At 40.4% G+C, this 26,205-nt stretch overlaps 1 long non-coding RNA gene across 1 annotated transcript; it reads right to left on the reverse strand.

Moving 5' to 3' along the window:
* Positions 1-1,880: 1,880 nt before the first annotated feature.
* LOC117151611 lies at positions 1,881-3,333 on the reverse strand. The gene is made up of 2 exons (XR_004461646.1): positions 3,139-3,333; positions 1,881-2,778 (listed from the first exon to the last, which is right to left on the reverse strand). It is a non-coding gene; the product is annotated as an uncharacterized LOC117151611 (long non-coding RNA).
* Between the last annotated feature and the right edge of the window lie 22,872 nt (positions 3,334-26,205).

Raw genomic sequence — 26,205 nt, forward strand, 5'->3', positions numbered from 1 at the left:
ATTACATCGAAACGGTGAAAACGATTGGACGGTTCCTTTTGCTTCGGAAATGAGGCCTTTCTCCTTTCTCTGCGGCTAGATAAAAGTGATAAAACGTGATTTCAACTTCTCTCGTTCTCGTCAAACGAACGCCTCAACGGGTATGCATGCAGAGGAATATTTTAATATTTCAATGAGCGATTCTGTGAAAATATTCCTGTTTAATGACATTCCAATCTTTTGTACTTTTGCGAGACATGAAGTACGCAACTGAGTAGCAACTTGAACGAGAATTGTCAAGGTTCGAAATTTACATACTCGTGAAATTTTATCTTCTAAGATCTAAGATTTTGAGGCTGAGCGCGAGTAAATTTTGAAAATGTTTATATTCAGGCTCGTTGTTCGTTAAATCCTATCTTTTTCTCTTTGAAGATGGAAGATTAAATAAAACGTGTCTGCCGTATTATACGCCAATTAACGAGTTTCAAAAAGAAATTAAAATTAATCGCTTGGTTAAACCGTAAAGAACCACTTAGCCAAACATTTTTAGGACACGCGAGATTGAAGCTATAAAGTTCCAAGTGCCATTTCTTTATTCGACTGGGATAATCGACGCAAGCATCTTGCAGCTATTTTAATAAACTCTCAGTTAATTATACAAATTAACCGAGTCTTAAGAAAGTCTATTTCTATCCAACGATAAGGACATACGACGTACCACTTTAACTCAAACGTTCCACACGAATAAATCTACCCCGAAAGTAAATCCAATAGCTGACCAGTCTGTCTCCGCCAGTCTAGTCTAAACATTAGCGTTGTTTGTGAGAACAAACGTTCTAGCCGCGAATGCTTAGGTACACGCGCGCGGATGTAGGCTTTGGTACGCTTTGCTTTAAATTTAGACAGGTACAAGTCCCGTCGCGGTCTCCGATGGTGGCCCTACCGTGTTGTGATGCGCTCGCAAATTCGAATGACGCACGGAGAACAAGGCTGGACGTGCCGCGACGATGATTGCCGAGTCGCAATGCAGTCGCGCATTATGTCGCACGCATAATGACGAGCTCGCATGAATGCATTGCATTTTCGGGACGTTCACGCCGATTCGAGTGCCGACAAAGGCCGAAATTGGGCCGAATCTGTCGGCTACCCCCAGTTGTCTGTCCGCCTGTCTGTCTCTTTCGGCTCGTTGATTCGCTCTTTACGGTGGTCCACCGTCTTTCTCGTGCAATTTGCTTGTCCTCTATGGTTTCCCTTTTGTTGGGCAAAACAGCGGCGTCTATGAATAGCGACCCTTCTTTATGGACGCAGGTGTTTAACCCTTAAATGCGTAATTCCCTTCAGACAGGACAATCAGTTTGAAACGACTAATTTACGTGTCACAAGATTATGGAGAAATGAAAATAATTAAAAAAGGAATATATATTGATCGGATTTATTTGTTCGATAGTGGAGTTTGTTGAACGCGATTTAATTATCATGAAGACCATGTCAAGATATCTAGAAAGAGCAGCCCTTCTTTACGGAACAATGTTATTCGATGTTGAAGTTTAAAATTGTTCTTTTGTGATGCACGAAATATGAGACTTATCGTCCGATCTTTACCCAAATCTAAATCTTCACGATGCACAAATTTAGTCTCCTGCAACTTATTCTAAACTGGATTTAAGTCGATCATTTAACCGTGACTTTGCTCGTGTACCGATCATCGCCGCATTTATTTGCGACTTACGCGTAGAATCCGATCTCTGCGATCTATTACGATGTATAATATAAAAGTATAAACTGATTCACCGTGAAGTCGCCTTACAAATTCAATCTCTTCGTATATTCTCTTCAAATAATTATCCGTCTTTCGTTAACCTCGCATGAAGTCAATGCAGAAATTGTAAGCATTTACGATCATCACGGTATATTACACGTATTTTATTACATTACATTATATCACAGATACAGGTATTGAAAGTAATTCTCCCTTAAAAGTCATTCACTTTATCCGTACGGAAGCATAATTCGCATGGTAGGCATCATAGAATTTCCATAATTAATTCCCATACCGAAGAGGTTATTATCGGTCGTTCGAATTTTCATTAACTGGTAATCGCATTATAGCGGGCAGAAAGAGGAAGAAAAGTCGTGGCGGAATAACCGGGAACACCGTTCGAGGGGATGAATTATCTCGAACGCGGTGAATTCGATTGCTTAATTCGCGAACAGATATGCCGCGTCGCGTCGCGTTGTGCCGCGTCGATCGGGTTGCACGGTGAAAAGGAGAAGAAGGATATATATTCGGCGACGAAGGCACAACGCAAACTCCGTAATCCAATTAACGCGGTGAAAGGCGAGATTGACGGTGAGACGACGGGGTTTCGAGGGGCTACGGATCGATTCGGGGATCTGGTGGCAGATCGATCGTCGGGACGCAAACCTGTCAAACTGTACTCTTGGGACCAGAGGTTGCATTACGAGCGACCTGGCAGTCGCGCGTGTTCGCACGATTAGCGCATTCCAAAGCGTCTGTTCACCGATGCTCTTGTGTCCGAGTGGAGATAAGTCGATTTGCGACCCGTTCACGATACCGCATTGTTTCCTTCCACACCTGCGCTCGACATTCGGATACGAGCAACGTTCACCTCTTCTCGCCTACGACAATGTTTCCAGCTGCGTTGAGCGCCGTTCCTCCGATCGCCCGATAGTCCATTTCGCTATCCTTTATACCCAATTGTCTATCCAGGATGGCTTAATTTTCGAGAAGAATTGCGGCTCACGTGCGATTCAATGCACTCGCTGCAGGTGTCCGTCCTGCCGACGTAAATCCAAGGAAATTACTTTTTTCTTCTTAACACAGAGAAGAAGCGATTCGACGTTCTTAATTACCTTGATACGCTTAATAAATTATATTATTTGTCGGGTATCGACGCAAAGGTAAACGAATAATCATCGATCCTCCGATGAATCGGAAAACATATTGGTCTACGAATATTTTAACATTCTAACGCGAATTTACTTGATTAACGCTTATTAATTAATGATTAATTAGTTGCCGAGTATCGGAAAATAATCTTCATAAATGCAAACTTTCGTTACGAGGCACTCGTGCATTCGATCATTTTCAGATTTCTCTCTCGGAAGGGATCGCTCATTTTCTCCGTTTTTACTAACCTTGACGACATCGCGACGTGAATGTAAATTGCACGGGAACGCAAAATATTCCGTCCCTCTTCGCTTTTTCACGGATACGGAAGAAAGAGTTGCGAGTTGGTAAGCGTGTATCAAAATCCGAACGACTGGCTGGTGGAGGTTTTCAAGCAGCTATCGAAACCCGTAACGCAGGTTTGCAACCCCTTCGTTCCACGAAGTGTGTCTGCAGCTGCTGCCGGCTGCTGCCATCTATACAGCGATGCGAAACGTTCACTTACGTAAATCCACGTGGGCTTCTGACGCTCGTACACACAGAGAGGCGGGCATCGCGCGCAAACGTATCGACGTGTCTCTTTATAACCGATCGCATTGCAACAGAGCAGTAGCTGGAGAAGGCGGCAGAAGCTTTTCATTCGATCGCCTTCCTTCCTTCCTTCCTTCCTTCCTTCCTTCGCTCCCCGTACCCTTCTCCTTTTTTACGAGCACTAACACCGACCTCCATTCTTCGCGCGATCGTCATTCTCAGCCTTCGTTCCTATCCTCGACTCGTTCGCAACCTCTTTCTCTTGATTTCCTTGCCTGTCCCTACGCCATGCTGCTCCCAGCAACGTCTCGACGAAAGGGAAGTCTATAAATTTACCGGGAGAAATTGTCACAAGAAATATGGAATATCGAGTGCGAAAGGAGTTCTCAGGTTTTACCCCGACGCCGGATGCTGAAAAGGAGGAGAGATTTGCCAGCCGGGGTAACATCGGTTCGCGCATCGACCCCATTTTCTTCACCCTTACTTTGCAGAAGGTCCGAACCAGTTGCCCCCGCTGCTCGTCTTTTTTCTTCTTTTTCATATTTATTTCCTGCTCTTCGAGTATCGCGAACAGCGCCCAAACGACAGCGCGCGTTTCTAAGATTCCAACGGCAGCGTGGCTCAGTTTCGCATTCGGACCGAAGTAAATTTGTTTCTCCGATTCTCATCGATAACGAGGATCGCGTGATTCGCGTTAGTACTTTTCGGTGAAATTTCCACGTTCGATGGTGCGACTGTCATCCGCTCCTGTTTATTCATCAGGGACGGTTAAAAACGTGAATTTTGCGTTTCCACCGTGAAGAGGTGAAAGAGCAGAGAGTGCTTTCGTTCAATTAACCGATGGGATTCGGTATGTAATTTTTTGAAACGATGCTCGTTAGATTGGCCATCGAGACGAACGAGCGCTCGAGAACGCTTGTCGAACTTTGTTCGATCGCGCGTTATTTATTCGGGCAACGAGAGCCCGCGTTTCGTGTATTCGATGCGAGGCCTCGTTTTATTCGATTCTTGCCAGGGATCGTTGAACTTTCGATCGTTCGCTTTTCATCCATACATTTTCTAACGTAAATTCCTGCGTAATTATTCGTGAAAAGTTTTTACTCGAATGGAATAGAAAAATGGCTAACGACGAATATGTGTGACATATTTATTGATAAAAGCTAACGGTATGTAAATTTCACAGACACGCTTCAGCGATCTATCTGCTTTGAATACGTTTCTAGCAACGAGTAAGAAACAATTAAATAGAATTTTGATCGTGGATCGTTCGTTTCACTTCGTTTATTTCGTTATTGTATCTATTATTTGTAGGAAATTGTTGATACGAATGATTCTAGAATCCGAAGAAGATCAGAATCAGAATAAGATACATACTTTTGTTAGCATTTTAGTAGTCAGAAATTCAGAAGGTTTCTTACAAACTCTTGATATAACTAGCCATATGACATTGCGTGTTCTATGAGTTTCAGTTTGATCACAAAAAACGTTCATTTTGCATTTGGCGAATATGCTGTGACGGGTCCTACTTGTCAACAACGGTTTTGCAAAGGTTCGTGCGAGAAATTTCAATCTTGAAGTAAGTTCAGCCAAAGCTTTTTATACAAGTACGGGAAACTAATTAATCGAACAAAATACAGAATTAACTATTTGTAGTATTATTTGCATTCACTGAATTCGTAATCGAGCAGCTGAAATGGTAAACGATGAGAATGATAAAAAGACAAAACAGCTGTTCACAACGTAATATATTTACACGTTGTATGACACAACGTGTATTGAACTAATCGCTGGAACGTATAAACGTAGAACAATACGCTTATGTTACAAGATAAATAAAAATTGACATCTGTTGGAAGCTATGACAATTGGAAAGTGAAAACATATTATTATACGTAGTCATAAAAAAAAGAATTCGCAGCAAAATTCTCGAAATAAATGATCCAAGGATCTAGATCTAATGTATCATTTTCTGTAGATATTTACTTTGTTTTCGAAATAAAATACCCTTGTACCATTTTTTCCACTGGCAATCGGCCCTTCGCATGATTTAAATCACTCTACGTTTTGTCGTACGTGTTACGTGTAACATATGTCGATAGTGTAATATTTTACTATGTTGCACGTTACAAAGATAATTTATCAAAAATTCCACTATTTCGAGATCGTGATAGCATACCTTGCTGCTACTATCCAATACTTGACAGTATTTTTCTTTACACGTAAGTTAAATACAGACTATCTTCTATCACGTAGCAGAGATACGCGAAGAGTGGCAGCTGTCGAATTTCAGATTTTGCGATCGAATACCGATAGTGCTGAAAATGCTTTTGACAAAAAGAATGTCACCGATGTCCTTTGCATCATGGATCGAATGATGAGCCTGAATATACCACGTTCCGTCTATCCTATACAAATCGGCAGATAGTTTTCAATATCGCATAAGCGAACAGATGATGCGAGCAAAGAGACGTCGCTCACGTCGATCTATTTTCAGAAAAAATTCACGTCCTCTCGTTTACAATTGCTGGGCCGTCTATATAATAGATAATAATTCATCGCGAAATTTTTGCATCATATATAGGATAGGATATATTTTTCTTTCTCTCTGTCTACTCATCTTTCATCTTCCGTTTTAGTTTTTTCTTCCTAATTCACATCGAGTCAACTCTTTAACGCATTTACCGCTATCGATGCATTCGTTGTATCGATAGGATTATCTAAGTAACGCTGTCGAAACGACTGCTGCGTTTTTGTCTGATAAAATTGCTTTATTATCGGAAGATTAACGAAGGAAACGAATGTTCTACGTATACGATATAAAATCTAAAAAATTCATACGTATTATATCAAAAGTTGCGCGCACTCGAGAACATCTCGAGAACATCGAGGGTACGAAAGCTACGATCCCCGAATGTGTGTTCACGCGTCGTGTGCACGTTCGGCAACCACAAATACAGGCAGGCGTTAGTTTGTTATTACGGATAGGTAACCCTGCAAAACGCGAGCGGGCGCTAACGTCTGCGTATAAATTATTAGTCGATATTTCAAGCATGACGTCACTTCCGGCAATGTGCCGGCTGGTTTCCGCCGTATGATGGATGGTCCACCCCTCCATGCCGTTGGCCCGTGTCTCGCCATCCCCGTCGTCGTGCTCTTCCTCAAATCGTTGCGCATACACGGATCTTCTGGCGGATACACGTCAACGAAGTTTCGCGTAATACCTGCATTATACGAGCAGTTCGGACAGCGGATATACATGTGCAATATTACGTAAAATTTTGCATAGCACGAAGAAATCGATGGCATTAACGTATCAGCGGGTAATTAATCGGCAAACTTTGATCATCCAGGATCGCGAAGCGATCGAAATGCCGAACGATGTTAATTGTCCAAAAAATAGAAAAAGTTCGTTTCTAGCGAGAGAGGATATGAATTTCACGCGAAATACAGTGGAAGAAATCAAAAGCATCGAAATAATTAATTTCGACTTTTGGAGTATCTTTTTAACGCAAAACAAAGTTGTATCGAACTGGTCAATATTCACGATATGATCCTGTAAGTAATTCGAGCAATCTCCACTCTTCAACGAAGAACGGTGTGTTTGTGTAAAGAAACCGGAGAGACGATGCCTGGAGAATTCTTTGGTTGGCTGAAGCCGTCGCAGTTGAGATTTCTGTACGTCGATAAATAAGGCGACGGGGTTATTAGATATCATGGCGGCCGATCAAATTCCAATTTCATCGTCGGAAAGCAAAGGGCTCTTCCGCCGGTGAGTCCAAAGCTCAAAGGGGTTGAATCAGTGTCTAGTCGGTGCTGGAGGATCTTGGCCGATGTCCTAACTGCAAACTACGTTGGGTCACTGAAACGTTTACGCTTGATCTGCTACAACGATACTCGACAGATGATCGATCGTTTAACGTAATTCCGTAATCCCATTTCACTTTCTCCCATTCTCTTCAGAAATTCGTACTTTTATCATGGGAGAAAGTTTGCTCTCAAAACGTAGCTCAATGTACTTTATTCGCGGTTAAATATAGAATTATCTTCAATAGCGTAAACTTCTAAATGTTTCTTCGATACAGTGATAGAAATTACAATTGGTATACAACCTATTGACACGCCATTGTACTTATACAGTGTCTACATACCGTAGTGCAAAATTTTCTAAATTTTTTCTATAGAAAACGTTCGATTCGTTATTTCGTTTCAATAAATTTTATTTAATATCGTATATGCACGCGTATCTTGTTCATATTTACAACTCCAGACTGTACCTAACCATGCGTATATCCGATACGCTTTACATTTAAAAGAAGACTTAGTGACATAAAAAGGTGCAATACACGTATCCTTGTATCCTTAATATCTAGCATGAGGTTGCCAAAGGAAAAGGTTTTATATTGTACGCGTAGACGTACCATCGCTTCGCTATCCTCGTATATCTTCGGTATTTAGATTCAGAGATATTCCGATTCATTTCCTTTCATAAGTCGAACCAACTACTTGTATCACACACACACATACACACACACATACAATCAGCTTCGCCACGTCCACTTCCGCGGCTTTTGCTCGCGTCAAGGTTTATCGCGCTTTTATGTGGAATCTCAAAATGCACGATGAAAGCGGAAAGGATTGGCTCTTCGCACGAAAATACAGCGCGGGAAATACAGGTGTAGAGTTTTCACAGCCGCCATGACAAATAACATATCTCCCCGTTCAAACTTCGAAATGTAGGTCGATTTTTGTGATTTACTTGACACGATTTTGCTTTTTCCTCGGCTCGCGTTTTAAAACTCTCTGTTTCGCGCGAATCAAAATTTATCTGACCAAGGTGATTGCCGACGTTCGTTACGCGCGTTCGTTCGTTCGCGACAGCGCTGACAACGCGACGAGATTGCATAATTTTTCAGACCAGCTTCGGACATCCCGATAACTTATGGGATTTATCTGCGACCGTTTAATGGTAAGTTACAGAGCTGAGCCGCGAAAAGAACGATCCATGTCAGCAGAATGCAGGACGTTCGATCGTAATCATCGGTGATGAATCTCGCTACGTATGCCGCGATTTGTTATGCCATGTTTCCTGCATAACTCGTTTTTGGAACACAGTTTATGCCATATTGCCAATTAATTAATACTTAATGTAACATTTATTAACGCATAATTGAATCATTACCTGTAACGATTAATATCTAATTAGCACGATAAAATGGAAACGTATCAACTTTTTGATCAGGTCCTGAAATATTTAAATAAAAACTTTAAATCTGTAATTACAAGTCATAATTATAAATGTTGACTTAATCGAAGATAATTAAGACACTTAACGTCGTGTATTTACTTAAAACTGAAATTGTGCAAATTTGTATGTACATACTCGTAACATCTAAGGTGCTATATTTCACATTTCTACAATGAGTGACTCGGAAAGGTATTCGAACACTTACCACAAAATCTTTCTTACGAATATATTGTGTGCGTTGTACGAAACTTTTTGAAACTTTCGTTGACACGATACGATTATTGTGATTACATGCAATAGCAAAATTTGAAACCAATCCGGCAACGTATAGAGAAGTTACAAAGCATTTAGTACAATTGTTAAAATCATTCTGTATAGAAAATGAAGTAACGTGGCCATTAAATTATAATCTCTACCAAGTTAAAAGCCAACACGTGAATCGTTCAGAATTGCTTTACACCCGTGCGATCCTTTTCAAAGCTGGCCGTCGGAACAGTTTCGTATTCGACATCTCCGGCAACGAAAATGTTTCGCGCGTACAATTCACGCAATATTCAGTGCTGTAAGTAGAAAGTGGCACGGGGATTGCGGCGAATCATATGGTCTGTGATTCTCATTGCGTCAGTGTAAGTTGCTAATTGAAGGAAGATAAAGTTAAATTTTCATCGAGTGATTTTCTACGTTATAATTGACATTTAACCAATTGATTTTTAAGATGCCTAAGTTTTAAACCTTGCATTATCAGTCCTATTATTTTTCACAGGTCTACTGTAAAATATTCCCTGATAGCAACAAACAAGCCCAATAGAGAGAAAAAAATTCTTACACAAAAATCGTTTAAAATCAAATATCATTTCCTATCCTTCTTCGCCCGTTCGCGTCATTCAACCTCGAATGGTTATTTCCACGCTCATCCACTGCCTTTTCTCCGTGGCGTTTTCAATGGTCGGAACTTTGTTAGCCGATTCACAAAGGCAAAGCGGCAGAAAACGATCCGCGGCGCGAGAGGTCGGGCCACGCGTATAATCGATTCGAAAGAAAGCCGCGAAAAATGATTTCGAGCGTTGTCGGTTGGGAAAATGCGACGCGGCAGAGGCTCTCGCGCTGTCTATCAGGCGCAACGCGCGTCTTGATGACGCATAGACCCGACGATACAGGTCGGTTCAAAAAACGAACAGGTCAGAGGCGTGCGGTAACCATTGAGCGCTTCGTTAGGTCAGCGTTTGCGTTTCCTGCCCTGGCCGAAAACCACCGTCAACCGGCCAGTTCTCCCTCCAGCTCGTTCCAGTTTCAATGGCAGATAAAATAGCGCGGTGTCCAGCCTCCGCCAACAGCAGCAACGCTACCATTGCCACCCTCCAACCCTTTTTCCAACCGGTCAATAGTGGACGACGTGTACACCACCAATGTGCCGCTAGCATTTTTGGCGGTTATATACACCTCCGTTCATAAGTATGGAAAAGCCGTGTACCCTATAATTTTGTAATGTAAAAGTGTAATGAAAATTACATTCATCGAATACCTTCGTAACGAACGTAGAGTAACGGAAATAGAATGCAAATATGAATAAAACGAAATGTCTCCCTTTTCCGATTGTGACTCCGTAGACAGAATAAAACTATACACATACGTACGTTGTACGATCCAAACTAATAGCCGTATTTATAATATGCGCGACATAACGTCTATACAGTATAGTACTCGTAATGTTTAGCGAGTGAATCAAGTCTCTACTCACATTTTAGCTTTCGATCGTATTTGTAAAAGTAAAAATTTTTACTAACTTTGGCAATTTAATTAGAACGTTGAACAGTCTTCGTGTATCTAAAGTGTATCTCTCCATCGAGATGATAATCGTTAAAAGTTGTCATAATTTCCTAAGAATATCTGAAGCTTCTTTCATGTTTCATAGATAGCCTAATATTTATAACCGGGAATATACCTTTTTCTCTACTTCTTCTTTGTCACTTTGTTTCCGTTTCTATCGTTCTCGGTTTCTTCCACTGTTTCTCCCTCGTTATTTTCATCCGCCTTGCTTTTGACATCGGCCGTTTCCCTCTTTCAGCCACTACATTCATCCCTCTACACGCCGTTCCTCGTTCTCGCTTCTAGCTTCTGCATCCAGTTTTTCATTGTTCTTTTCGCGGTCTATCGTGCACTCTGGTCTTTTTTTTCCTATTTCCGTTTCATGCTTCTTATTTCTTTTGCCGACTCTCTCGATCCACCTTGATTTTCACCACTCGTCTAGTTTCCGTCGTTCTCTACCCTGCGCTATTTCTCATTATTCCTGTTGCGCACCGTTCGCCTGCCATTGTTCGACCGCCGTGAATTTTTCTGGCATTTTAATTCCGTTATTTCTTCTCTATTTTAATTAATTCTCGTCCGTGGGCCACTTCACGAACCTCGTCTGGTTCAACGTTCGATAAAAGTATGCCTTGTGCTCGGTTGGTTCGCTCTTTTATGTAAGTACACTACCGCTCTGAAGTATATAGATATTTACTAATTTTTACTAAAATGTGATTTCGTTGTAAAATTCAGGATAGCAAAATCACCCAGGAGTTCATATTTTATTCAATGCCATAGAATATTACCATATCATCGTATTCTTTTTTTCTTTTTTTTTTTTGAAAAATTTATTTTATTTTGAAGAGTTAATATCAACCCGATCCCATTTTTTAAACGATGATTCCGAATATTCAAATCTCTTACTAATCGATGTCACAGAAACCAAAATACGTTAGTATCTACGTAACATTTTTTTCCCCCAGTCGGTCGGTTGGCAGAGACGAGCCGAGAGCGAAAGTTAAGTTGCACGCAGCTATAGAAAAAATAGGCCGCGAAAAATTGGAATGTAGTTACCAATCTGCAATGCAAACTCGCGGTTTCGTGGCAGTTGTGTACTCGATTCGACCGGCAGGAAAAAATGTCGGGAAAGGGATACGAACATGTAGCATATTAGTACAGAACGGAGAAGGATGATCTCGCTCGTCTCGTTTTTCCCAGATTCGCGAACGCCCGTGAAACGCATCCTTCACTGTGCCAATTAAATTCCCGTGTTTCGTTACTCTACGATTACTATACCCCTCGTCATTCTAATTTCAAGTCGTTCCCTTTCTGTTTTCGCCGAAAAGATACGTAAAATCCTGGAAACGCTCGATCAATAGCGTGACATATTTTCTGCTCTCGTTGGTTTTCATTGTTTTCTGACCTAATTTTTACTATATTACGCCGTTACTCTTTTCTTTGTCGCGAATATTTTTAAGTGAAAAATTAAAACTTGCAATTCGTTGAATTATCTCTCGCAACATGGTAATGCGACTAATTATTCGGGACGATACCTTGTTCGTGATTTTATTTACATTTACCAAATCTTCGACTTAACGTAACTTCGTGAAAGTTGGGTAAATATAACAAAATTTAATAAAATTCAGTGACACGTATTAAAACATCTATAGAATGATTTTAGGAAGGTTTTACGTGCCTCTCTTTCCTATGTTTAACGAACTGCAGATCTGATTTCGTAGATTACAAGTGTACAGTATAGATTGCACACGAAAGAAATAACAGAAGCTGAGATACGAGTCACGATCAATGAAACTTTTCTCCACGACGTTTACCAAGAAGGACAGGGCCGATACGATCAACGTTCAATCAACGGACAATTCTCGTTCTATTCTTGTAAAAAAAGTAGGTCGGCATCGAGTATCTTTTGTAGTCGATTAGCAGGTCTATGCTATTAACAAACTAATGAAAGCGAGCATCGAGGGCGTTTCAAATCCACGGGGACTTTATTCACTCGTGAAATCGCTGGATGCCGAATATTTGCAATAGCCACAGAAATAAATACTCGACCCTTACAACTTGAAATCTTAATTTTTTTAATAATCCTCAGGTATACTATCGAGAATAACGTTATAAATAATTTTACTCGTACATGCACAACCGCGACGCAGAAGCGTAAAGAAATAGTATGCTAGTGCTTGAATAAATTTTCAACCTCGTATAATCTGAATCAGAAACAGGAGTCAATATCATTAACCAATTACGTGGTATAATTTTGATCCATATGTTGCACGATTCATTTATTTTGATTCGTATATTAACGTGAAATTAATCGACAACACGTTGAATTTTAAAATTGCTTTTCTATAAAAGATGAGGAATTTACCATGCGTTTCGTTCGTGACCTACATTTGTGAATGGTACGAATTTGTAAATTCATTGTCAGTTTTAGCAATTTTATTTAAACAAATATTAACGACGTGGGTCAGTCTCTCCGACGATGAGCGACGATGTTGCAACAAATTCCAATGTAAATATGGTTACTACAGGATTTTAAGTAATTCCGTTTAATTCGAATATGAGATATTTAAACTTAAACCACGTTGTTGGAATATTTTGACGCAATTCCTCGCGATAGTCGCGAATACTGATACTCTTTCTTCGGAATACGATACGAGCGGTGCTATTGGAATGCCGTTTACACAGGAAGTCGAGTGCATTCCAAGTGCAGAGGTATAGTCGACTCGTGAAGCAACGTAAATCCATGCAAATGCACGAAAATCTGCAACGAGACGTCGCATAATAAAATGTTTAAACGCGTTATAGGAAGAAAATTACATACAAGATATTCGCATAGTCGAGTGCATGCTTATTCGTACATATTTGCAATCGAAGAAAATCTGTTTAAGCATAACTCTTAAAATGATTATTTCGTGTTTGTACTTTGTTATTATCTATGTTATACCAAGCTTTTCCAAATTTTCCAAAACGTTGCAAAAGTACGAAAAACTGAAGCGACAAGTAATTTACCGTTCAAATATTAATATCGGAATACTTAGATAGATATCGAAGTAACACTTCTATTTCACGCTTCAAATACTTCAGTGATTTGTGTGAAGCATACGTTTGCAATAAATATTTCGCATCTTTTATATATATTTTCAAGCATTGTCAGTATAATAGTGTGATAACCGTAACAAAGTCGATAGCTGTAGACGAGTACTTCTCTAAATTTAGATTTAGATATCAGTAGCTACGATTGTTGCTTGCTACTTGTTTATATATCTACTTGTATTATTATAACAATAACGAAATAGAGATGGTATAGGAATTATGTCACCGTTCTCGAAAAACTTAATTCCTCGAGCTTCATTCTCGAAAACCGTTTGATGTAAAAACGAAACCGTGGAAACTGATCCCAGCAGCGCAGCGTAGCGCGTTGCGGTATGTACCCATGAAGATTAATCACCGACGGCTGGCGGGCGTAATAATTTTACCCTGTGTAAAATTTCGTCGATAGCTTAACCGCAGCTTCCGTTTACAACGCGAACCTTTCGCGGCTGGACATTGGGTTCAATCTGGCCGTCACGTGACGCACAGTAGTTACGCGAGGGTTAATTTTCTCGCGCAATTCCCTAGATTCGTCGCCTGCAAACCCTCCGAACGTCTCTTCCACCCTCAGCGATGCCGATCTGATCGACAATTCTCGTGTCTGAGAGCGTCCATATAACACCGGTGGCATTATGTACAGGCACGAGTTGCAACGACAGCACGAGTCACGTAAGTCACGAGTATCACGCCCACGATAATAGCGAGCGCACGCTCGCACGAGCATTAACCCGTATGTCTTATTCCGTGGGGCTGCGGCGTGTGATTAATCCGCACCGCAAGCCCGTCGTTAAACCTGTCTTCCGACATCTCCATGATATTATTTACGCCATTTTGCTCGTTGCAAGAAACCCAGGCAACAGCCACAACCTGCGTATACTTTTTAACGCGTGTCCTCTAGTTTTGTCACTCGATATTACGTCGCCTTATTTCACGTCGCTCTCTTCTTTCGGCTCTACTTTCTATTCCTATTTTATTACAACATACAGGTTCAATTACGAAGGATTAATACGTTCTCACTTTTTATTTGGCCTCCGATTTACTTCGTCATTGTCGTTGTGTTTGCGATCGGTAATAAACGAGGATTAATACTCGGCTTTTCTTCCTTTTTTTCTTTTTTTTCTGCGATTCCTACAAATCATTTTGATTCGTTATCTCGCATAAATGCAGAATCTTGAAAATCTATCGATTAATCACTCTCTTAATAATCTACACGCGTTCTAACACTAATCAACGAAAGAAGATGTATCGTTGCTTCGATTCCGCGATCTGTCATAAAAACTGAAATTGTTCGTCGAAAGCCAATGAAAAAAAGAAAAACTGAAAAATTCCAAGATATTCCAGCGGTTAGTAACACTGCTGTCGCGTGCACTCGCTATCGCTACGAAGGAATTTATCCCAGATGCAGGACAGATATATTTATATGCAGCAGTCCGTACCGTCTGGAGATACATTATCGTTTCGTTCTTCTTTTCTTTCGACCTGCCGATGGGCAAATTTTGCGTTTCTTGCAAGAACAGAAGGAACGAGCGGAAGAGGAAAGCGTGTGTAGGGGGTAGGATTACCGAGTAGAACGTAAGGCAAAAGGTAGAACGTGCCTCGGTACTGGAACGAAAAGAAGCGGGCCGATTTAAAATGCCGCCCACGACGGGTCATACCCCATTGTTTCGGTGTTTGCAACGAATTTGCCTACGTGCTCGAATGCGGCCGCAGTCGTTTTTCGGCTGTTTTGCTCGCTATGTCGCAGTTTATATACGCGCCAGGAATAAACGTCTCTTACGTTGTTTCCGCCGCCGCGCCGCAAAAAACTCGCACCGTTTGCCTGACCGCGTTTAACGCCCTGTCACTTGTCAAGCAATGGAAACCCCTTTTACCTTCGTTTAAGGTTCAAGCATTGGTACTGTACGCGTTACCTTTTGTGCTGTAGGGCACAAACAGTCTACGCTTAACAACCAAATAACCTTAATTAAACTAATTAACAAGCAATGTATTTAATGGAATTCTCGCAGCTTACTACGCTTGTATCTTTTAAATGAAACTGTGAGTCGATCGACGAGATCAACGACGTTTACGAGTTCGATGTTGTATAAGTAGTTTATAAAAAAAGCACGTTCGAAGGCAACTATGCTATTTTTGAAGATGAATCTGCTTGGATAAAATACGATAATCAAGGTAATTCAATTGACAAATCGTAATGAGTAAATTATATTATGTTATGTCGTAAGAACTATTTCGAAGCAATTGGAATGAATGTCGATTGCGACGAATTTTGAAAATGGCAAGCAAAGGCAGATTAATCGATTCGATCCTAAACCAATCTTCTCGAAAAGAGGTGCGGTAAAACGCAAGTAAGCGAATGATAAGGAGACAGGCCCTGAATTTTAGATAAATTGGCAGGTTGTAATTATAGCGTATAGTGTTTTATTGTACAGTATCTTGCCTTTGAAGGAACGAGAGACTTTTGCTTAGGTGCTTATTTACTGTGTTATCAATAGTTTACCACAGGTTTTGGGGAAAAAGAGGAAAATTTAGAAATTGTCGAAGGAAACAGAGAATTCAGGCTAAGAAATTGTAAATGATTCTAATTTATTACAGCATAATTAGTATACATAAGATTTTCAGGCTCGTAATACATATAAGTTATAAATATCAGATAAGCGAATGATACGAAGTTGAATCGTTCTAGAGTTTTTTAAATGGACGAATTTTAACTGTGCGGTGAGTGAGTGCAAAGATTCTAATTTGTAAACTTTTCTAAATAGACAAAGAAAAATATAGCGTTAATAATATTGATTAGAAGTACAAAATATGTAATCTAAATAATTTGCATAGAAATGTAACAATTGGAGAATAATTCATCTTGCGGATTTATAAAAATATAGAATGGCGGATGTTTAATTGCAAATCGCATTTTAAGGAACGTGTATCTGGTCGAGAAAACATATGGTGTTTAGTATGGTATTCCGTAGCGTTGTTTAGATATAGGGCTAGATTCGATGTGTTTGGCAATTTAGTTTGGTAGATTGGTTTGTTCACAGGAATTAATCTGCTGGTTGAGGAAACGGAGATATCAGTATTCAGAGGGCAATAGGTACTATCTATACGAGAAACACTTCTGATTGAGAAAGGGTCCAATTAACAGATTAACTAGTTTATTCGGACAGAATGATTTATTTGGGTAGATGCTACTACTATGTATACGTATTGAACGAAACTGTTTCCTAAGATAATTTCTCTTAAATTCTTGTTTGATGGTTGTTTAATGCCTTTCTAATTATTTAATATATCTGTCTCACCTTCGTAAGCTAAATACCAAATACCCTTTAGATATACATTGATATATTATATTAAATATTGATATGATATGTATATTATATACATACATTCGATATACATTCATATATTATATAGCATGTGTGTAATTTTGCATAGGTGAAACTATTGTTCGTAAGAAACTTTCATAAGCTTTATCACTTCAAATTACAACATGGCAATTTCTGGAATTTTTAATTTTGTTACAAAAAGTTTTATTTCAGATTTAAATGTTTGAAGAATATTTTTACTAGGACACTCGATATTTAAAGAATCGTATTGAGTCAATTTTAAATTACTAGATGGAACGTTCAACGCAAAATTATTAAATATTAAAGAAGCGAAAATTTAAAGATACTTCGAATCGCTGTTGTTTCATCGCTCGATGGCAAAGTTCGGTTAAAGGTGTGGTCATACATCATCGAACGAGAATCTTGTACTAGATTTGGGGATTTTGCATATACGCGCTGCAGAAATTTGCTAGATACGGTGTGCAATGCAGATATGTTGTATACGTATACTCCTGGGAACAGGCTGCAATCTAATAGACCTTATTTGAATTCCCACTTTCCGTGGTTTAGGTCTTAATTAGGAAATGGAATTTTCCTGCTCATTCAAACAGCTAAATCGAAAATTCTAACCTACAGAGAGGAAATAGAGTGTAAAAATACCAAATTTTCTAAACGCAGAAGTATTTCGAAGAAGAGTATTTTACCTTTATGAGATAAACGATAAAATATACGTTGTAAGTTACAAAAGAGTCGAGAGAAATTTTATATTTTAAATGATTATAAATATTTTACCTACTTTTGATCAAATTACGTAACTATGTAAATGATATATTGATAATTACGAACAAGAATATCACCAAATCTGTCCATCACCAAAACAAACGACCGACTTATTTATTTCATCGAGTAACTTTTCAAATTCGATTTTCTCGAAAACTAAGCGCAGGACCAACAAATTTCATCCACATTTCCTTCTCGTTCTTTCACACGGGATCACATCCCAGCCGCTTGACAAACACGTCGAATAATAATTCAGCTGCATCCTGTATATAATATAAAACTTTGATCAAGTCAATATTTCATTATATCATAATAATTTCAATACCTTGAAAATACTGGTACCTCTCTCAGGGTATAAATAATTTCACCATGCACATACAACGTATTTAGCAAGTTCGGAACGAACGATCCTGATGGTCAAACACGGCCAGCACAGCTGTTTATTCGTGTCGGCATAATTCATGTAATCGTAATTTCTTAATTAACAGGGCAAACCCAGCAACGATTCCAATTTTAATCCTGCGTTAAATATTATAGCTTATATACTCCTGCAAACAAGGTGGAAGTAGAGGTCAGAAGGGCTTGTAGGTAACACGGCCAATATGCAGTCTCAATAGCTTTATACATACAAGCGACTATCGAGAAACATGATTTACGGGTGGACAGTATGAATCCCTGGCTCGATGCACAGGCTAAGAGAAACGGCGTTGGGGCAATTGACTGGGATTAAATAATTATTCGCAATCACATACAGCTGCTGCATTATATACCTACGTATAGGCGGCTGTCAGCGCTATTTAAAGGTTCGTTCAGATGTTTTGCGGTACCACGCGGCACGACGTTGGGTTCTCCTACTATGTGTTACTGTCATGGAACAATCGATAATTATAGAACAATTAACATGCTTACAAGGTACGGTTTTCTACTATTTTTACGTTTTATTGGATCGTTTGTTTCGCGAAGATTTCACCGAGCTAATTAACGCAATTAGCGTTAGAAATAATTATTTGCAGCATGAGGACGATTCGATCGTTCAACTTGCTCCGAATGTATAGGATTTCAGGTCGAAAACGAATAAGGCAAGTACAGTCGAAAATGTTGGCTCGTTAGCCGCGCGAATCTGTGATTTTCTGGTCGTTAAGTAAACGCGAGGATTCGACCGGTCGAGTCAGTGAGGTCTGGTATTATCCCGGAGGAGCGCGCGGATTACACGAAAACACGCATCGAAGTGAATGCACATCGTGATAACAAACAGGCCACGTTGTGCTGGTTAATTATCCGTTTGACCAATTAATTAATTAATATCGTCCAATGTTGTTAGGATTCTCACAGAGACAGCTAAACCTTAAAGTATGTTATAATTCTTTTCTCATATTAAAGATCTACGTTGTATACGTATAATCTTATTTCTACGTCTACTAATTTGACGCTATCAGGGAGTACATGCGTTTTATGTGATTTATTTTCATAAAGCGATAGATATATAATAAAATAGGAGTATCCTTTATCGTTCGTACGACGTGGTAAACTAATGACTGAGCAGCAAACTAACGATATGAATACACTCTACGCATACAATCATAAGAAACTACTTTCGTCTTATTTCACAACCTTGTTATCACTTTGATCAAATATTCGATATTTGCATTCGATAATGGAAGGAAAAGCATCTTACACCGTACAATGGGTACCGTAAATTAACTCTATTTTTCTGGAAATAATCCGTTATTAACCTCATTCGATCACACGTTCCTCCATATAACTACTCACATTACGTTTATACTTGTAAATCGATATTATCACGCCAACTTGGAGACATTCCTCCGTGTAGCTCGTATTCCATTTCGCTGTTCACCCACGCGAAACGCAGACACGTATACGCTATACGTACGTTGCGAAGACAAACACGTTTTCATTCCCTGTTCAGCGTATCGTTTTCCCAAAGAAACTTTTTGGGTAGTTCCTTTGTAAAAGCACCGTACGCCAGCGTTCCCTAGCGACCAACTGAAAGTCAGGGGATTTTTTAAGCGGTTCACAACCTCTTGCGAATGTTTGCTGGGCCGAAGCAATTATGCGAATTCCGTGGAAGATGGATATCCATCTTGTCGAGCGTACCTGTATCCCAACTAACGTGTACACGGCCATGTACATTGTGCCAAAACACCCGCTACGAGTTTGCCACGAACTCCTCGTGTCTATCCCTCATTAGCGCAGTGCAAACAACACGAGGGTAGATGAAATCCCGTAAATAATGGCAGAGTTTGTGTGTCCTCCCGCCGACGCGATGCTGGCTCTCTTCATATCAGACGAAACCTTTAACCCTAACGTAACCACTGGTTCGACGTGATTTTCATGAAAGCGTATTTAAACGACTTTCGTCGCTACCGTAACGCTGTGTGCGTAAAACGTGAGTACGAAGTTGCCAGGTTCAGAGTTTTTCTTTTAGAAATTCGGCAGGAGTAGGGTTGATCGTTTCAAAAGTGCTTGTAGAGATTTATGTATGTACATTTATTTATTTAAATTTTTATATTCAATAGTCGAAAGGTTATTGCGCTATGATACATTTTCTCGTGCAATGTTGTTGAATTAATTGCTTTTTAATATAACGAACTATATTAATTACAAGATAACGTCAATTCTGTCAATCCTCGAAAAAAATCTTAAGGGAAGGTGCAAAATGCGAAACATGCAACACGTATAGATACTTAAATAGTCAAATATAATTTACGAGACTGTAATTTTCTCCAAAGCTCATTTTTATGAGTTTGAAGTGGTTAATACTAAGAAACGGACAAAGAATCTAAGATATAAATCTCGTTGAACGTAAACAAGAGAACCGAAGGTAGCATAGAAACTCTTGAACCAGCACGTAACAAAGGATTTGCGTACAGCAAAACTGCCTACTGCTGCCTCAGACAACTACTTTTAACTTTGGAAATGCGCTTTAAAGATAGACATAGAATGGCGTTACAAGCCACGCGAAACGTAGGCCAACGTTGCTGCACGTTTAGAAGCAAGAAAACACATTTAGAACGATTTACCGTAATGCGTAACGAATGTTGCTAGTTTTGTCACTGTTCCACTTAACACTGTGTGTAGGGGATTCTAGCGCCTATGGCTAATGTGAGAATTACAAGGCACATTCGTCACAACGCATAATGTATCGAAAAGAAAAAGAGCAGGAAAAGAGAAACGAACGTCGTTATCGAATAAATGGAATATTCAGTGGAAAGAATTATAGATGTGCTGGTACCTTGCGATTAGTGTTGGGAACATCCGTACAGGAAAATGTAAATTTGATTGGAAAATTCTGACGTTTCTATCTTTCAAAAGAAAGGAAATCGATCGACTTAGGTGGAATTCTTGTCCGATATAATATTCTATGATATTGGTTAAAATATTATTCCAAGTTCTTTTATCGGACCTAATTGACCCAACTAACCTGATTCCAAGTACCGAAAATTTTTTTCTATGGAGGAGTTTTATAAAAATTTAAAAATACTGCCAGTCTATCTAAAAAGGACTGTGAAAGCTGCCCTCGTTTCAAATTTTTCTATTTAACGATCTTACAAAATGCAACGTGTAAGAGATACAATGTTATGGAACAATTTATTAATTGAACTCTTAACGATAGATAATTATCCTAATTATAACACATCGTCATTTTCTGGTTTATGTTCCGATGGTTAAAATATAAATACGTACACACGATCGATTGATATCGATATGTACACTCTATGATTTGCGAGATTCTCCAAGTAAAATTATAAATATAGAAGCAAAATCGATCGATGGAACTTTCCAATAAAAGCGATATTCATACTGCATAATAGTAATTCAATGAACATTCGATTCGACCAAACAATGAATTACGAATGCTACTGTAATCAACGTAAATGAAACGTATATAAAGCAAACGTAAACTGATTCCACAACTCACAAAATTTACCAATCGTAGCATCACCGTGCGGGTATAGAAATATATGACAACGTTGTCAAATTCTTTCACTTTCACAGTGAAACGATTATCACGTGAACGTGAAGTGGAATCAAACGGGCCTTTCATCGGTAGCTACTTTTTCTCTCGATTACTTGCTAAAAAATATCAGAGTGCCTTTCGCGCTTTATTTCCACGAAATTTCCGCGATTTTCCCTCCTTTCCGCCATTATGCTAATCGTGTCCAGCCGTATGATAACGGCACTGTTCTATTTTGCTACTTTTCCAGAGTAAACATCTTCTTACGCGTAGACGGAACCTTCGCATCCCACTGGCCTAGAAAATCTGACTGACAACGAGACGCTCTCGCAATGCAAATAGGTGGATGCGTTATTCAGTAGGGTGGAGGTTCGCGAAGCCACGGTCGAGCCGATTTGTATTCGTCGAGAAAACCCCATACTCGAAACTTCACCGTGAACGATCCAAGGTGTTCCCGTTGAATCTACAATTCTTTATTGTTCTCAGCTTTTAGACTCAGTGATACCTGGTAAGCAATTCCTCGCGTAGTGGCGGAATTTTCATCTCGTACCCCAAACGAACGGCGCGATTCGCCCAGAAAATCGTACAACTTGCGTCTACCTGGAAGGTACAAGACGTGTGAGAAAAGCGATAAAGTTGGTGCTTAAAAAATATTTACAAAAATATCTCTGATTCGACATTACGCGGTTCTATTAGACCGCTGACTGATTTTCCAACCTCGGTAAATGGCTTCTATCCGCTATACTTTTGCTGTACAACTATGGCGGATACGTGGCTGCATTCTACCGTGCGTGTAAATACACGTGTGCGCTTCTGAAATCAGGAGAGTCGGTCGCACGGAAAACATAGTGGAAAGCACGCTTTTAAAAGCGAGCAAACGCTACGGAGGAAAAGTAGCGTGACACGAGTAGTGGAGCACGTGAAAGCACGACGAGAACGTTCGAAGTAAAACGAATACCTATCGGGACTAGAAAATCGACAATGGACAGGGAGATAGTGGGAGGAAAATAGATAGAGAGAAGAGCGGAGAAAGGACAACGCGAAACAATGCGACAATGCGATAGAAATAAAAACGGGAAAAAATTTCGATGTATGTACATAAAGTCTCGTGATATAGGAAACGGCGAAGTGGACTCGAATCATCGCGGCAAACGGTCGAAACAATGGCAGCAGAGTACACGTCGAAAATTAAAACGGGAAGAAGACGAGTAAAACGGTAGGGTGAGCGGCGAACGATTACGCGATCATCGATCTGCGCTTGGGGAGAAATCAAAGGAGAGAAGAAGAGAGGAGGCGAAGCGTACATATTCCCGAAGCGAAAAGTAAAAAAGGTGCATATAAGCGACAGAAAACGGAAGGGAAATCGGTGAACGAGTTTATTGGTGGACGCGCAAATATGGCGTTCATAAGGAGATACTAGTCTGGCATCGGCTACAGGGAAGAAATTCTCTGGAACGTCGACAGGTTATAAGTCAAGGGTTACCGGAAGAAATTTAAAAGGGAAGGATCGTGGATGAGATAGAAGGTTACACGAAGATGTGCCGTTGATTTTTGTGGAGGAAGAGGAATAAATTTTTCGATCAACTCGGCGGAAGACAATGAACGCCATGTATATATCTCGGGAGAATTCGAAAAGAATTTTTGCAGGATTGGCGAGACAACGGTGAAAGCGATAGAAACATATTTTTAGAGCTTAAAACGTACGATGAAACTACGAGACTACGATAAATAACGCGCACTCGCCTGTAGCTCGAGAACGGAAGCAATTATCGAAATGAAAAGAAAGAAAATGAAAGTGCGATTCGTTACAAAATATCGTACTTACTTTTTAATACAATCGTCGTTAACTTTGATATATTTTTGCCAATGAGCGACTAGTCCTTTCGTTCTGTCATCGAAGAATTCTGCCGGTCTATTTTCGACGGAAGATTTTGTTGCTCGCTTCGCTTGATCGTCCGAATTGAAACGAATACCTTTCGAGGTTCTCCTTAATGTTGGAAGGATAAGGCGGGTGCGAATGAGCATCGAGCGTCGTGCGTGTGATGCTCTGCTGAGCATTCTCGTGCTGCGACAATATCGTCTCGATCGAATCCCAACACAGACATATGCAGGTTGATACGCAAATGCTTCGTGGTCTCGATGCGATGATATACGCTGCCAGTAAACGGCGATGAGTTTCCGTAAGCGCGATGTTAAAAACTCGATCACTGCACGTTGCTTGAATCTCGTTGATATCGCATCAGCCGCATATTTAACCTCGCTCTAAACGATACTGTTCGCGATTGTATCGAGCAAACTTATTGAAACTTTGCATATTTATACAGGAAGAACGTACTTATAAAACGAATGCTCACGCATAGCTTTAACTCTCTTTGTTCTCGAGATACAGAGGATCGTGCATTACGTATCAGCCGACCCTCGCAGAATTCTTAAAATATCGATTTACATCGCTCTGATTCTTAGCTTCGCCAGCTACGATTCGTTTCGAGTCTGCTGAATTATCTTACAATAGCAAGGTTCTATTGACATTTTCAATCACACTCTGTACGATGTATCTAACTCGTTACAATACCTCTAAGAACGTTCGAGTCACTTTTACCGCACAGACTTACTTAACGAGTACCGTTTCGGAGCAAAATTCAGCCGTATGGAAGCTGTATCGAAAAAAGAAAGGAAAAGAAGAAAGAAACAAAAAGAGAAGACATTGGAAACCACGAAGTACGAAAAAAGATAACGTTATAAATAGATCCTGCAAGGGATCCCGCAGAAATTGCAACGTTTCCGTTCGGAAGCGCGCGTGTATATCGGTCGCAATAATCGATGACACTGTCGTGAGGTTTACGTAGATACAGTGGGGATGGGAAGGAGATGCTCGTGGCTGTAGGGTGGAGAATACGGGCCGTTTGACTTCACGCGCGACGGTATATAACGCGGGTAATACAATTTGTCGGAATTTATTGGCCCTCGATACCCGTGCGACCCCCGCTGAAATCAGCTTCCTCCATCGAATTGCCGGCGTGTACCGCGTTTACCGTCCACCCACGTCCGTTTCCGGTGATCGCGTAAAGTCACTGCCATCTCCTCTCACTCCCCGTCTTTTGCTCCCCTTTCTGTTCCCTATTTCGCAGCATTTCCTTCTCTTCGCATTTATGCACCTCGTTGCCAACACCAAGTGCCTTCTATTTGCATCGTTCGAAATCATCCAATCTGGTAGAAGGCGGTCCGAGCGAACCATCGCGAATACGTTCTTATTGCAAGGCCAGCCCATACCTTTTTCGTTGCTTCTCTTATAGCAAACGAAAATTAGTTTATTCGGGCGTCGGTGTTTTCGCGTCGATGCAATCCTCAGAGATCTTAAAAACAGTCATAGAAACTGAGTTTATATCGCATGAACGTGACTCCACTTATTACCAGATTTAGGGGATTTCGTTCGTGATTTCCCTGCGCGTATTTTTGTGATTAAAGAAGATTATGCAGTTTATTCGTCTTGCACGTTCCGACTGACGATTCGTCTCCTGCAATTTCTCGGTGTTGAGAGGATTCCTACGTGCTTCCACGTGTAATTAGAATCTGTTAAGAGACAAAGAAACTTTGTTTAAGCGACTTGTTCCGGGATTTTCGTACGTTCTTTTACGTGCCAACTTAATGGTTTTAGCGTTAACGTGTAAATTATACGCTACAAATTAATACGACAAATAGATGCTAATCTTTCGCGTGTAATTGTTATGCGATTTAAATCGTTATGCGATTGTTATGCGATTTAAGTCGCCAAGTCCATCCATTTGATTTTCGTGTCTCGAACATATTTCAATATTCCATCGTCAATCCGTTATCGAACGTGTCAGAAAAGATGATCGTCGAAAGGAACACCGAACGACTTCGAATCGATATCTGGTCGATTCGTTAGTTCGCATTGATAAAACGTAACCCCCGGCAGGAAATTAGTAGCCGTCTTTCTTGTTTGATTGTGTATAATAAATGTCGCGTTCCTCTTGTTTCGTGGAGAAAAGACTGGCCGATTGCCAGAGTGCTCGACGAGGTTCTGCGGCAACAGCCAACCGGAAACCAGCCCCAGCAGCATCGCTGATGGAATGAATTAACGCTACACCGAGCGAAGTCGATGAACGGCTCTTGTCGTGGGCTCCTACCGACAACTGGCAGTTGAATAATTAGCAGAAACTCGAGTCGATCTCCAGGACGTGGCTCGTCAGGCTCGATTCAGGATCGTTTACTTCCACTCGATTCATCCTCTTCGCTTCCTTCGTTATCTCGTCTTTTCTCCTTCCGCGTCGATAATCGGCGGTCGGATAAAGAACAAGAGACCGTATAGGCCTTGCGTGGTTGTTTTTCCCCGAAGAAGAAACGAACACACGCTCACATCGAACGGCGGTGCAAGTACAGACGCAGCGCTTATGTGAATTGATCGTGGTATGGCGGAGCCGAGGAAGCGCGTGCATAAGTCTCGTGCGCACACGAGCGTGCACCTGAATCCGAGTATACCTGCATAGCTGACTGGCGCGTATTTCTATGTAGACCCGAAGCTCTTCCGGGCTGGTTAAGCTAGCAATAA

This window comes from Bombus impatiens, unplaced genomic scaffold (assembly GCF_000188095.3).
Source record: "Bombus impatiens unplaced genomic scaffold, BIMP_2.2 scf_0318, whole genome shotgun sequence".
Taxonomy (NCBI): domain Eukaryota; kingdom Metazoa; phylum Arthropoda; class Insecta; order Hymenoptera; family Apidae; genus Bombus; species Bombus impatiens.